The 14,462-nt window shown below is 39.9% G+C and overlaps 1 protein-coding gene across 14 annotated transcripts in view; it reads left to right on the top strand.

Moving 5' to 3' along the window:
• The window catches only part of MAPK10 (mitogen-activated protein kinase 10), a 355,889-nt gene that overhangs the window by 162,117 nt on the left and 179,310 nt on the right, over window positions 1–14,462 (top strand). The gene's annotated exons all lie outside the window — the stretch shown is intronic.

Below are 14,462 nucleotides of genomic sequence, written 5' to 3'. Positions count from 1 at the left end.
TTAATTGCCATTTTATTAAGTTAATTAGAGAGCAGGTTCTCTTGTTATCACTGTACCAAGTGTAGACTGATAGTTTGGGAACTGTGTTTCCCAGTTGGCATTGCTCCACTATCTGCCTACTCCCTGGGTTAAATTTTGCCTCATTTTCTCATAGAAACAATTTTAAAAAATAATATATAGCATCTTACTCATTGTAGATGCAGTGGTTGCATTCTTTTTTATAAGCTTTTTTTCCCTTTATGTTCACACTTCCAATCCATGAGTGATTGTACTGTATTCATGAAGCAACAGTATTATTACCATAAGGCAGGATGTGTGTTAGGAATATGGAGCATCTCCCATCTCCATTCGTAAGAAGGAGATGTCCTGTAGTCCACAGAGGGGTCTAAACAAGTTTGTAACACAGCTAGCTGATAACAGTCAGCAGAGACATAGAGCACAGGAGTTTACAAGTCCACTAGATTTCTGGCAGGAGCAACAGGTATTATATTGCACTTTTTAATGAAACACATAATTTAATGGTCTAAATGGTATATTTAACAGCCCATAAGGGAGAAATGAGAGCTTAGGGGTTTACATATACTTTAAAGAGACCTATTCACCAGACCATTTTCATAAGGTTATGTATGCATTCAACATATTTTGTACATTTACCTGTAAAAGTCTCCATTGTGTAGACATCAAAAAGCCCTGACACTGATGCTTGGTGCCGCCGTCTTGGATGTGATGTCAGCAGCCCCAAGAGACTCAAAGCTGTCACTCAATTGGTACTCTATAGTATTCACCTTTGCTTCTCTCCCTGGCAGAGAAAAACATGCAGAGAGGTGGGTAGGGATGAGCTTAAGGTTCGGTCTGAACCTTGACTGTTTAGGCATTTGGACGAATGCCCAAAAATTTACCCATTTGGCAGGAGCCTAAAATCCTGTATAATGTTATGCATGACAGCATTCCACTGTCAGTGGCTTTTAAGGATGCAGGCACTGCCGAGTCCTCAAAAGCCAGTGTTAGCACTGGCTCCATTTACTTACATAAAAAAGCACCTTTACTGCATACAAGATGTCCCCTCCACTGTGGAGGGCAGAATGGCTGCCGGTCTTATACAAAATATTATTGAACAGGTAGACTCGATAGAACACTCGGTCTTTTTCTGCCATCACTTTTCTATGTTTCTTTGTTTGTGGCTAATTTCCCTCGTGCTGTTTAACCCCTCCAGCATTCCCCCTTCCGTACAGAAAATTGTGTATTGCCTGTCCACATCAGATCACCAGCAGTACAGGCACCAACTCTTAAGGCTTTCGGCTTATTTTTAAAATTGTACTGATTGCACAGCGATCAGGGAGCTTGCAGATCTGCTGAGCTTTGGAGCTGTGACTTTCCAACAGAATGGGGTAACAGGGAGATCGACACACCCACAAGTGTTGGTTTCCCTTTGGACTTAAGAGAATGATTACTACTGAATAGAACAATGTTTGTTACCATGACCAGCAGTTGTGATAAGTACAAACTGTCTTCTTTTACAGGTAAGTATTTTTTTTTTAATCCAAACAACTTTTATTGTCAAGATAATAGAGAAAATGGAACAGTACTTACAGAATCCACAATGACTTTACTGCAACGACAGGATTGCACATAAATAGAACAACGTGGATACGCAGATCCCGTAATAAACAGAATAACAGAAATGGTAATCAAACAAAACAGACACCACAAGGATCCAAAACTTTCTTGACAATATCTTGCTTTTTCCTTTTTACATCTTATTCCTTCCTGACCAGATGTAAACAGAAATGGGGAAAAGGAACAAAGCCCAAAACATGTCTTCAAACAGTAAAAAAACCCCACATCAACAACAACCTCTGGTTCACCCAGGACTTCTCATCAAAAAAGAATGGGAGATGCACATGAACTCCCCCAGGGGGAGGAGTGGAGCCACACACCTGATATAAAATATCACACCTGCAGAAGTCGGTCCACTATCAATTGAGGAGGGGCAAGTCCAGGTGTATCCAGCCAACCCTGCCATACCTGCTGGAACTTATGATAAGCATTGCGATGTTGGTACGTGAGTTTCTCCCGTGGGTGTAAAGAATCAACATAATCTATCCATTGCTTACTAGTCGGAGGAGCCGATGATATTACCTCACTCCAACATCTATATAACTTGGGGCAACGCCAGAGCATATGAATGAAATCACCCTGTTGGACCCTACACCTCGGACAATCAGGTGAATCCCGCCTGCCCCGCCGTTGTAGTTGCACAGGGATTCTATACACTCAATAGAAAATAAACAATTGAGACAATTTATGAGACGGAGAAAGAGAAATTCCTGAAACAGATTCCAGGGCAGCATCCCAGACATCTCCAGCAAACTCTCCAATATCCTCTGTGCCCTGCTCCGGAGACTAGCTTGATCCTGTACTGTAGACAATAGCTGGGAGTATACCCAAGAAATCATGCCCTTCTTATGAGTTGCCAGTGACATCCTCAAGAAGATGTTGCTTTAAATAAAATATAGATATGTACAGGTAATAGTGACCTATTCTAAAGGAGTTCGGAGATGTAAAAAGTACAGGTAGAGGTACTTTCATCAATGTACCCCATTCTAACACTATAGTCAGTGACATATTCTGCGATATATATAGGTACCTTCTCCCCCTATTTAGACTGAAATCATAGTGTCTGGCAGAGAGAAGTCCTGCAGCATCAACTTCTTTTGTAGCTCTGTCATCTGATCGATTTCCACCAAGAGCCACCAAGGAAGCTCATGCTGAAAGATGTGTCACAAAAAGCCATGTTCACTTAAGCAGAGCGGACAAGTACACATTGTATTAACCCATCAGCCCTAACCTCTGAATAGGACAAAAGATAAGTGATTTTGAGGGTATTTATTTTGGCTTAAGTTCACTGAAAATCAGGAGACTGTGGGTAATTTTACCATTTTGGCAAAATGCATTTGAATCAATGAGAAAGGTGTTTTTGGATTTTTTTTAAGAAAGCAATTGGCTTTAAATGGTTTGCGATGGTTTAAAAACTATCCTGGACATGTTCCTCTGCATACAAAGGCTCTCAATAGCTTTAAATTTAAAGAACACTATATCAAATAAACCAATCTAACCTATATACTCCTCTAAAAAAAAACACACTTTCTAATGAAATGGGAAAAAAGTTGAGAAAAATTTTGCCTAAATAACTCAAAGAGTAAAATTGAAAGTTTCCAGTTAACCAAAATTTCTCAGATTGCAAATTCTGTAATTTTGACAAAATCACTTTGCTTATCCTTACTTTCCACCATTCAAGTTTATACAAGTTTTTATTCATCATTGGTGCCAGAAGAATCTTGTACGAAAAAAGTGATGCACTCACCTTCTGCAGATTGGTAGCACAGCCACATGTTCCTGGTCTAATCCACCTTCTTCCATACTTGCAAAAGATGTACAAGCTGTAGGTCTGTTTTAATAGAAATTGTTTGGTGGTCTCCTCTTCGCAACTTTCACTGTTTTGTCCAACTCAACATATACTTTACCATGAGGTCGACTCCACTCAAAAATTCACCTGTGTTTATAGTGTGAATCTGGATCTGACTTTTTCCTCATACAAAATGGTCACAAATGGGGTGAGTTTGCCACTAGCTATCATTTACCATTAGGCACAGGAGGTACATGCCTATAAGCACCAGAGGCAAAGATGCAGGTTTTAATTATTATTATTTTAATTATTACAAGTACATGGTAAAACAGATACTGTATACGGTATATCACAAATATGAAATGTTGATGTAACATTCACTTTAAAGTGGTTTCACATCCTCCATTAAGTTCAATGAGGTACATAGCTTGAGGACAGAATATAAATAAGAGACCATAGCATGTACTGCAGATATAAAATTATTAAAAACCATTAAAACATAGAACGTGCATGCACTAGCATCAGTGTACAGTATATAGATAAAAGCCATCCCTAGGCAAGTGTGTTTGACTTCCAGAATCCCAGATTGTAGAAGCAACTATGTTGTCTGTAGGTGAAAGTGACATTTGTGGTCAGTGTGCCCCTACACTGGAGGTCAGTGCCCAGTGCAACCCCTTATATTGGTGGTCAGTACTCGGTGTGTGTAGACAGGTGCCTATTGTATGTTCTTGTTATACTGTCTGTTTGGGTCCCATATGACATACTTCCTCTGCAGATATGTCAAATCTTCCGTCTTTGAGGAGGTATATATATGCTGGGGGCAGACCTCTAGGTTTCCATCCAACCAGTTTGGGAAGTATATCAGAGAGGACCAAGGCTGTGATATAGCTCTTCTTTTTGCCACCATCCCGCCAATGGGCCTGTTGTTCAGGGATACCACATGTCATGGACTTATTGCTATGGACTTTAGTTACTATGGACAACTTCCATCTCATGTATGGGCATCACAAAACATTATTGTATTTACAGAAAATTACAGTGCTGCAGCTCGAAAAGGAAAGGCAATTTTAAATAACATTCAATTGCGATATGACTTATGTTGCAACTGTATATGCTATACAATTTTTTTTAATTTGCTATTCTTTCCCACAAAAGCAGAGTTATCCTTTAAGTAAAAGACAAAACTTAAGTCACTAAGAAGTTGTGATTTTTATTGGGGAGATGTTGGAATAAGCAGACGAACAAGTGTAACTATAGTGTAGCACAAGAACATTAAAGTAAAACTATAGACAAAACAGGTTTTTTTTTCATTTTGGATAGAGTAAGGGAGGGTTATAATCCTTGTAAGGTTTATTTTTCTTATTTGTGTCCCATTGGGGAGATTTAACTTCACTTCCTGTCCCATAGACAAACAGGAAGTGAGGAAATCCCTGCAAATTAAGGGAATTTCTTGGGGTCCCCCAGGTCACCAAGACTAGTGTCCCCATTGGAAAATTTCCCCTCTATTACTTTTTTTAGGGACAACCCAAAAGTTGGGATTTTCTTTTATTTTCACTTTCAATTATAATGGTAAACAGAACAAATAAAGAGGGCGAATCTCCCTAATGGCAGCAATATCCAAAACGAAAAAAAGTTTTGCCTTTATTTACAGTATACTTTAACTCTGGGAGTGAAAGCCATGCAACCCTCCAGGTTAAGATTCATTGTACAATTGCAGGACAACTCATACAACGTTCTGGGCTATATATAGTGTATATATCAGCCAGTTAGGGGGCTGGTGACTGTGGTGGGTGTTGGCAGCCCAGATGGTGGTAGGGGGGCCTATGTGCTTTATGGTACCTCACCTCATGGTTCGGTCTCCATCTTGGTGGATGCTGTAGCAAAGGGTTAGTCTAAACCTGGCCCATGGGTCATGAGAGTAAATTTTAGCATGTGGTGGTCATTGCTCTCTGTGCCTTCTTTTATTGGTGGTCAGTGCTCAGTATTCCCCTTTACAATGGTGGTCAATGTGCCCCCTTACATTCATGGTCAGCCTGTCCCTCTTTATTAGTGGACAGTATGCTCCATTACATTGATTGGCACACTGGCTGCCCTCTCCTCACAATCAGCAGCAGCATACTTATAATCTTAGTAGCTGCGAAGGCAGCAGGTGGTGGGGAAGAGGACAAGAAGGCTGATGGTGATGTGGCTGATGGCAGTGCTGGTTTACTGCATGCCCATTACTGGAGGAGAATATACATGTGGTGGAAGCACCACCCACATGAAAAAGCCAGGTATTCCTGCAATCATAATGACCCAGGTGAGATGTACAGCAACGAAATTTGCATCAACAAAATGAGGGACAGTGGCAGATGTTGATGAGGCTTCCTAGGAGAATTTTTGGGGGAGCTATAGCATACCTACACATTCCCCCCCCCCTTCCCGGCAGCCCCACTGTGTAAAGCCAAACTTATAATGTGGCTATAGACAGCAATAAATACTTGACAGAAGTTCGTCCCCTACCCACTTAATAGTTTACTTCCATCACTACAGGAACATGAAATTATGAATCGCTCCTTTATTCTATCTAACCTTTTTGACAAAAAGCCAAACGTTACTCAAAGTGTACCTAAACCTAAAAACAATGTAATGTATATTACTTCAGCTTACCAGTCCTTCGATGTGGTTGCTGTATTATCTTTTTTCAGGGTTTTTACTTATTTTCACCCAATGATCCTATCAGTTACACACTTCCTGTCCTAGGGTGGCATTGCATACTTATTGTGCTGTATTTGTGGAGAAGCAACATTGCCACCCTAGACTGTTCTTCTGATTTGCGTTGCAAACACCTCTTCCTCTCCCCAGCTCCATTACATATATGGAACTCTTTTGTATTTCACAGAAGTTACAAGGATACTGAATTCCGGTCTGGATCTACAGTAGTTTTCTTTTTTTACAGAAAATGTTCATAGCCTATAAAAAGAAAATGAATGTAGCTACCACATCTAAGGACTGGTAACCAGCACTATATTACGTTTTTGTTCTTAGGTTTAAATATACTTTATGTAAAATTTAATTTCCTTCTAAAAAAGGTTTTTTGGAATGAAGGAGCAATCATTTAATTTCACAGTCCTACGGGAATGCCAGTAAACTAATATTTCTTGTTGCGAGTGAGAACTGCTGGTGCCTGTCTTTGACCTAAAAGTCCTGGTCTTTGTAAGGCTTGCTTGGGGCCTGTTTACACATCTGCACTTAAAGTGGGCCTATCATGAGAGCACAGGTCTACCATTCTAGATGTCTGGCTGTGTCTATCTTCATTACTTTTGAGTTCAGACACGTTAAAAGCATTTTTGTTGTGAGCCTCATTTATTCTCTCATGACATAAACGCCTGTATTTTTAAACACCTTTTATTGTGTTTTTCAATGTGTTTTCTGTGTTGTGTTATTAGAGTGTTTGAAACCAACTCCAATAAATATAAGGTCTTTGGAGGAAGTGATTGCAGGAGTGTTTTTTTTTCTCTCCTGAAACTGACAATCCACACATTACAGTCTAATTTTTTACTTTGCCTAGTTTTAGAGAATGCAAGCAATCAGTTCAGCAGGATCTGTACTAAATGTTTACATTAAAAATCAGCAGATATGGCCTAGGAGCTACAACATCCCTGGTTTTATCAATGTGGCGTATATAGCTCTTGCTGGGTGCGACAAAGACTTTATTTTTCTTGATGAAACACAAAATTGTGTGTGTAGAAAATCTCTTGCACTGAAAGAAAGCTCCCATATGTAGTTACAGCTATTCAAGCCATAGTTAGGGTTTTCTTTATAGAGCAGTCCAGGATTTGAGGCTCCTGGACTGTTCTACAAAAAATGTTAAATGTACATGCCACTATCTGGATAATAGATGCTGTTTTAAGGTTTTCCAATGGGTTTACTTTAAAGCTACGATAACAGTCTTACTTGAATGGATAACTTTTCTAGACAAATTGGTAAACCAAGCTTCCTCTATTGCTGGCCAGATGTCCAAATGTCTAGGCATTTGGTTACATATTCTCTGCAGAATGGGAAGGTCAACAAATCTGAGCTCCAGTACTGTCTTTCAACAGAGATTATGTGACCAGTACCGGTAAGTTCTTGGATCAGAATGTTCTCAAGGAAATGAAAAATATGTTAGCCATTTTTGTGCTCTGTATCTATCCAAGCAATGCCACTAACATTTAAGCATAGGTCAAGGGCATAGAGCCCCCCATAGGGCATAAAATGGGAGGACATTTCAGAGAATGCATTCTATATATTCAAAAGGGACAGTAGATTTCCAAGTTTGAACTCAGTATGGTTTGTTTATTTTTCAGTTATACAATCAAACTAAACCACCATCTAGCATCCTTGCTCTCTAGGGCTCCTAACTGCAAAATATTATGAACAGTTACAAAATTAAAAGTAGAGCCATAAATAAGCAACTTGGCTTAGCTATAATGGTCTTACCTTTGTTATGACCCCGTAGGAGGGGCAGAGATGCAAATCATTGAAATCAAATCATGAAAATGTTGCCATCAATGTGTCTGAGAGCTAATGAGTCCAATTCACAGGTTACGTCCATACCAGACTAACTCCGGGGCCAAAGGACTAAAAAAAAGGGTGCACAGCAGCAGAGGTACCTCAAGTCCAAGCATAAATAAAACTAAAACTGGCACACTGGCAGTGAACAACCTTGATTTTTCTTGAATGGCATTCTTTTAACGTGCTATGGTTGCATAGTGACCCCTTTATCACGGTAACCCCACAATACTATATACAACAACACAATATACTGTATAAAGGGTACAACAACTAGGGATGAGGTCCGAGGTTATCATGGGTTCAAGGTTTGTGGTCCCAATACATTTTTGCGCAGATCTACATATATATTTTTTTTAAGTAAAATGCTCTGCACAACCTTTTGATTATGGCTAGTAGGCTTAAAAAGGCCAATAATGGGTATTTTGGATAAACCACTCCCCTCACAAAGAAAAGGGAGCACAGAGAAGTCATAGTGTCAGTATATTAGAATTCAATGTAGGGAAAGAATGGGTAAAGATGACAAACTGGGAGAGATTAAGGCCAGTTATAAAACTGTCATTTAAAGTGGAATGTTACCCTAAACAACTTGATAAAAAATAAAGTTCTATAGCAAGGAACATACATTCCATATTAATAACGTGCTACCAAAATGAGTGTGTGCTGTAAATTGCCTCCAGCATTGCTCCTGTTTCTTCTTGTTGGAGGCTACCGTTTTGCTGACGCCCAGAGCCCTGAGCAGTAAATCTTTAGTCAGCAGATTGGAAAACATTTTTTTTGGTGCAAGGCTTTCCCTGAAAAAAAGGCTGATGTTTCAGGTCAGTAGTATCTTGAGGTTTTTGTTTAATTTTGGGGTATGCCAGGATTTATTTCATGTTGATAGGGCCTTTTTTAAGTTAAACAGTTTTTTAAAGGCTTCCTGTGAATGGCCAAGAAGCACTTTTGCTCCAGCAGCAGACAGGAGGTTCCTGTACCTATGCTACAACTCTGCTACAATGAACACAACTCTGTATGCTATATGCTACATACAGTTTATACAATGCTGACAGTGGCTGCATCATTTACTAAAGAAAATAGTTTGTTTGGACCAGCTCACACAAACTCAAACAAACCATAGAAAAATCCCAGGCATTAAACCTCCAATTTGTTAGACTAGTGTTGTTTTTAATATTTATATGATATGGACAGGGTCACTTTTAAACAAGCTGATTACTGTATTTGACAAGGCAACTATCAGATACAGCGCAGTAACAGTAGCCAACACGAGTTCTACCATAGGACTTTTATTAATACATCCTCCAAGGCCTCTTGCTGAGTAATAGAAATAAACAGATTGGGGGTAAGAATCCATTAACTGGCATTAGCACACGATTAAATGGCCTTTTTTGTCCTATAATACATAATCTACAGTATGTTAGGTCTTTGCTTGTAAATTCTGGTGTAAGCAGCATCAGATTCACACGCATTTATAAAGCATTTGACAGATTTCAAGCAGATTGTTCAGAATCAGGGACGGACTGACCATTTGGAAACTCGGGCACTGCCCGAGGGCCCCGGGGTCAGTAAGGGGCCCCATGAGATGCCCCTGGTACCTTTTTCATAGGCTTTTTTGAGTTTGGGCAAGGACACGGGGGCCCCATGATCTCCTATTGCCCGGGGGCCCCATGAGTTGTCAGTCCGACCCTGTTCAGAACACTTTGAAACATCCTTCAATTCTGCTCCAGTTGTGTGGGATGCAAATATATATTTTTTGGAATATGTCAGCAGGCTTTACTAAGCTTCAAGCTCGCTAAAGCCTTCCAAAAGCTTGATTTGGGTTCCTTCACATGGGCATTCAATTTCATCAGTTCAGTTATGTTTTTTTAAAGAAAAAACAGATTCAGTTTACACACGTTTTTCATCAGTTTTTCAACAGTTTTTACATAAGTCTTTTTATATACACTACCAATGTAAAAATGGACCATTTGTCTGTTTGCATCTGTTTTTCATCCGTTCCTTTTTTTTTTAACGGAACAAAAATAGGGCTTTGATCCGTTTAAAAAAAGGTATGTTGTCAGATGCGGATGTAAATGGATGATCACCTGTTTACACCCATTTTTCCATAGAGATGCAAACAGATGGCTGAAAAATGGACAAACGAAATGTAAAAGGGACCTTAAAGTGATTACCAGAACTTCCATTCTCACCTTAAGGGTGCTTTCTGAGTAGAAACATGGAGGCTGCCATTACTAAATGGTCATTCTGTAAATGCTAGTTACCTGACTGTCATTCTGATCTTCTTGCCTCAATACTTTGAGTTCAGCTTAGGAAAAGGAAGCACATAAGGACCTTTGCCTTTATGCTGGCCTCCATTATGTGCATAGTTTTTGGCTAAGTGAGCATTTTCAAACCAGAGGGTCAGCATAAAAGCTATAAAACAGGCAGTTTTTAAAAAGAGGTCAGAAGTTGCAGCCCCTGCGTCTTCTTTCTTTTAATCTCTCACTGGAATTTATCTACAACAGCTGGGGGTCCTTTCGCACAGGTATTTAGTCTGGATACCTCTGTCAGTTTTTCAGACAGGTCCAGACTAAACCCAAATGTATGTTTATGGGCTGGCGGATGTAAATGGAGCTATGTTCTTGTATGCAGAAAAAAGCAAAAAAAAAGGTTTGTATCCTGTTCCATTTTTTACAATGTAGACCGATGTAAATGGATGTCATCTGTTTACATTTGTACTGTGTATCTCCGCTATTGGGCAAGAAACATTTTTTTCTGTTTATTCTTTTTCCCACCTATGACGTTTTTCTTCAACAACAAAAAAAAGAACAAAAAAAAGAATGTGAAAAATGAATGTCTACTGACTGAGAAGTGAACTGAAGGGAAGGTGGTATACAAACAGATGTAATATGAAGTAAAATGATTCAGTTTTCATGTTTTTTTTTTTCAGTTGTAATTGAAAAAAAAAAAAAACAACCATGTTATACTTACTGGTTTTGCACAGAGCAGCCCTGATCCTCTTCTTTTTGCGTCAGCCGTAGCAGTCGTGGATCCTGTTCCCAGCCAAGTGCCCCCAATAGCATTCCTCTTGCTATAGGGATGCTCGAGCAGGCTTGCTCCCAAGCTGAGCTCCTGTGAATGGACATTGTTTGCCCCCCACTCTCTTCTCATTGGCTCACTGGCTGTAATTGACAGCAGTGTGTGAGCCAATGAGGAGAGAGAGACCTGGGAGAGCCGTGGTTCTCATGCTCATTGCTGGATGAAGATGGAGCTCAGGTAAGTATAAGGGAGGCTGGGGGGGATCTGAACCCAGAAGGTTTTTTATCTTCATGCATTAAATGCATGAAGTTAAAAGACCTTCTGTCTGTAGAACAAACTTAAGGGCTCATTTACCCAGGTGCTGTGGCCCATACACTGTCTGCATTCAGGTCTGCTCACTCTTCCCTGCACGCCTGCATAGAGAATCATAGAATATCTGCACGCAGATGGCTCCAGTCGCATAAACAAGGCATTCAGTCACACTGCATTGGCAACAGTGCCCATGTGAACGAGACTTAATACTGCTGCTACTAGAATTCCAGTGAGTGAGAGCAAGGAAAAAACAGGAGAGTGCATTTTTATAGGACTTAAATTGAAACTCAAGGTAATACTCCAGTTTCCTCCCATACTCCAAAGACAAGCTAGTAGGTTAATTGGCTCCTGTTTAAATCAACCCTAGTATTTGTATGTGTGAATGTGACCTTAGATTGTAAGCTCCTTTAGGGCAGGCACTGATATGAATGTACAATATATACATATGTAAAGCACTGCATAAATAGTCTATATAATACATGTAATAAATAAATAATTTTTATTGTGGATGATCCAGATAACTTATTGACATAATGCCAAGCCTCTGTGTTTGCTATGACAAATACAGACAGCAAAGCAATCTAAAAATGTAATGACTGACATGGACATTTCCACATTGTCCTTCACTGCTCACACCTTATTATGCTTTACATCATGTACAAAGACAGTAAAATGACATCCTGGGAGAAAATATTTATAGTCGATACATTTTCAGTAATTATTCTATCAAACCTTGCACATCTAGCAAACTTTACTGCCAAAAAGTTAGCATTTTTAATTATTTGTCCTTCACATTACTTTTTTTATTTCTCTCTATCATACTTGATAAATTATAAAAAGTAAAAATATAAAGCACCTTAATTTAGCAGTAATAGAAAATTCCTTAATTTGGGGCACTATTATCTCATGGGGGGGGGACTCTAATGTGTGACCATGAGAAGGGCCCATAAGCTCCATCAAATGTGTTACATAATAATTTCAAACATCAATTTATTTTCTTTATGTGTGCAATTTCAGCTCCAGGATACAAAATATGTGATGGAAAGAAGCAAATTCCCAGAAGAATGCTTAATTTTAATTCAGCAGACAGGATGAAAAAATGACAGTTTTTGTGTTTGGCTATTTGCCTGCTGTAGAAAAAGGAATCTCTTCTGTTCTTTGTCAAATAATGATTATCTTCAGGTAGAAATGCCTAACTATCAATACAGTGGGCTACTACATGAAGGCACATATGCATGCATGAATTACCTTATGCCGGTTCTTTAAAGGGATAAAACTCTAAGAAATGTGCATGCATTGCAGAGATGAACTGCTTTCATTTATGTGAGTGCCACTGTAATGAGGCTATATTCTTTAGTACATTTTATTTATATTCTAATGTCCCACTGGTGTGAAACACTGGCACATCCCCAAAGCCTTCCACCTTTTAATTTTGAAAGTTACAAGGTGCAAGGGATTCAAGAAGGGTCACAGGGAATCATAGGGTCATAGGGAGGATTTATGTAAAGTATAGGGTTACTGGGAGGGTTTGTGTGAAGGTTTTGGTTAAATTATTTTTTTTCTCTCTAACTATAGGGAGGATTAGCATGAAGAATATGGATTACTGGGTGGACTAGTGTATAGGTCAGGAAGGTTTAGTGTGAAATTAAGGTTTTCAAGATTACTGTAAAAGTTTGGATATACATTAGTCAATCAAGTTTAATCTGTGTGGGTGTGTATGCATTTATGTCTCTAGCACTTTCCATATTTCTGTGTATTGGTTACATTAAGATACCTATCTAAGAGGGATGTAAGTGTGAAGGATAGGGTCCCAGTGAGGGTTAGCACAAAGGTTAGGGTTACGTGGAGGGTTAGTATAAAGGTTAGGGTTACAGAGAGGGTTAGTATAAAAGTCAGGGCTATAGGGAGAATTAGTGTGAAGGTTAGGGTTACATGGAGGGTCAGTACGGAGGTTAGGATTACATGGGGCATCAGTGGGGAGGTCAGGAATATATGGAGGGTCAATGTGGAGGTCAGGATTACATGAAGGGTCAGTGTGGACGTTAGGGATACAGGAAAGGTTTGTGCTGAGGTTAGGTTTACGGTGAGTGTAACAGTGGAGTTTAGCACTAGATAGAGTTAGAATGAGGGTTAGCGCAAAGGTTAGGGTTGCATGGAGGGTTAGTGTAAAGGTAAGGGTAACATAGAGGGCGAGTGAAAATTTTGTGTTACAAGGAGGGTTAGTATAAAAGTCAGGGCTACAAGGAGAATTAGTGTGAAGGTTAGGGTTACATGGAGGGTCAGTGTGGAGGTTAGAGTTACAGGAAGGTTTTGTGCTGAGGTTAGGTTTACAGTGAGGGTAACAGCGAAGATTAGCACTACAGGGAAGGTTAGTGTGGAGGTTAGGAGTACAATTATAGTTAATATTGTAAACATTTGGCTTACAGGGATGGTAAGTGTGAAGGATAGAGTCAGAATGAGGGTTAGCGCAAAGGTTAGAGTTACATGGAGGGTTAGTGTAAAAGTTAGGGTAACATGGAGGGCTAATGTAAAAGTTAGGGTTACAGGGAGGGCTAGTGTGAAGATTAGGGTTACATGGAGGGTCAGTGGGGTGGTCAGGATTACATGGAGGTCAGCATAGAGGTTAGGATTACATGGAGGGTCAGTGTGAAGGTTAGGATTACATGGAGGATCAGTGTGGAGGTTAGGAATACATGGAAGGCCAGTGGGGAGGTTAGGATTACATGGAGAGTCAGTGTGGAATTAGGATTACATGGAGGGTCAGTGCGGAGGTTAGGATTACATGGAGCGTGAGTGCGGAGGTTAGGATTACATGGAGCGTGAGTGCGGAGGTTAGGATTACATGGAGCATCAGTGTGAAGGTCAGGATTACAAGGAGGGTCAGTGTAGAGGTTAGGATTACATGGAGCATCAGTGTGGAGGTCAGGATTACATGGAGGGTCAGTGTGGAGGTTAGGATTATATGGCGCATCAGTGTGCAGGTCAGAATTACATGGAGGGTCAGAGGTGGAGTCGTGGAGGTTAGGATTACAGGAAAGGTTAGTGCTGAGGTTAGCTTTACAGCAAGGGTAACAGCAGAGGTTAGCACTACAGTGAAGGTATTGTAAAAATTAGGGCTTTAGGAAGGGTTATTAGGTGCTGCTGGAGAGAGGGGATGAAAGTGAACATGTTGACTTGCCATTCGTAAGAAAAGCCA

This window comes from Staurois parvus, unplaced genomic scaffold (genome assembly GCF_062004578.1).
Source record: "Staurois parvus isolate SC_StPar_1 unplaced genomic scaffold, SC_StPar_1.0 ptg000091l, whole genome shotgun sequence".
In the NCBI taxonomy this organism is placed as follows: Eukaryota; Metazoa; Chordata; class Amphibia; order Anura; family Ranidae; genus Staurois; species Staurois parvus.
Note: the sequence above shows the minus strand (reverse complement) of the source record. Positions and strands in the feature narration are given on the sequence as shown.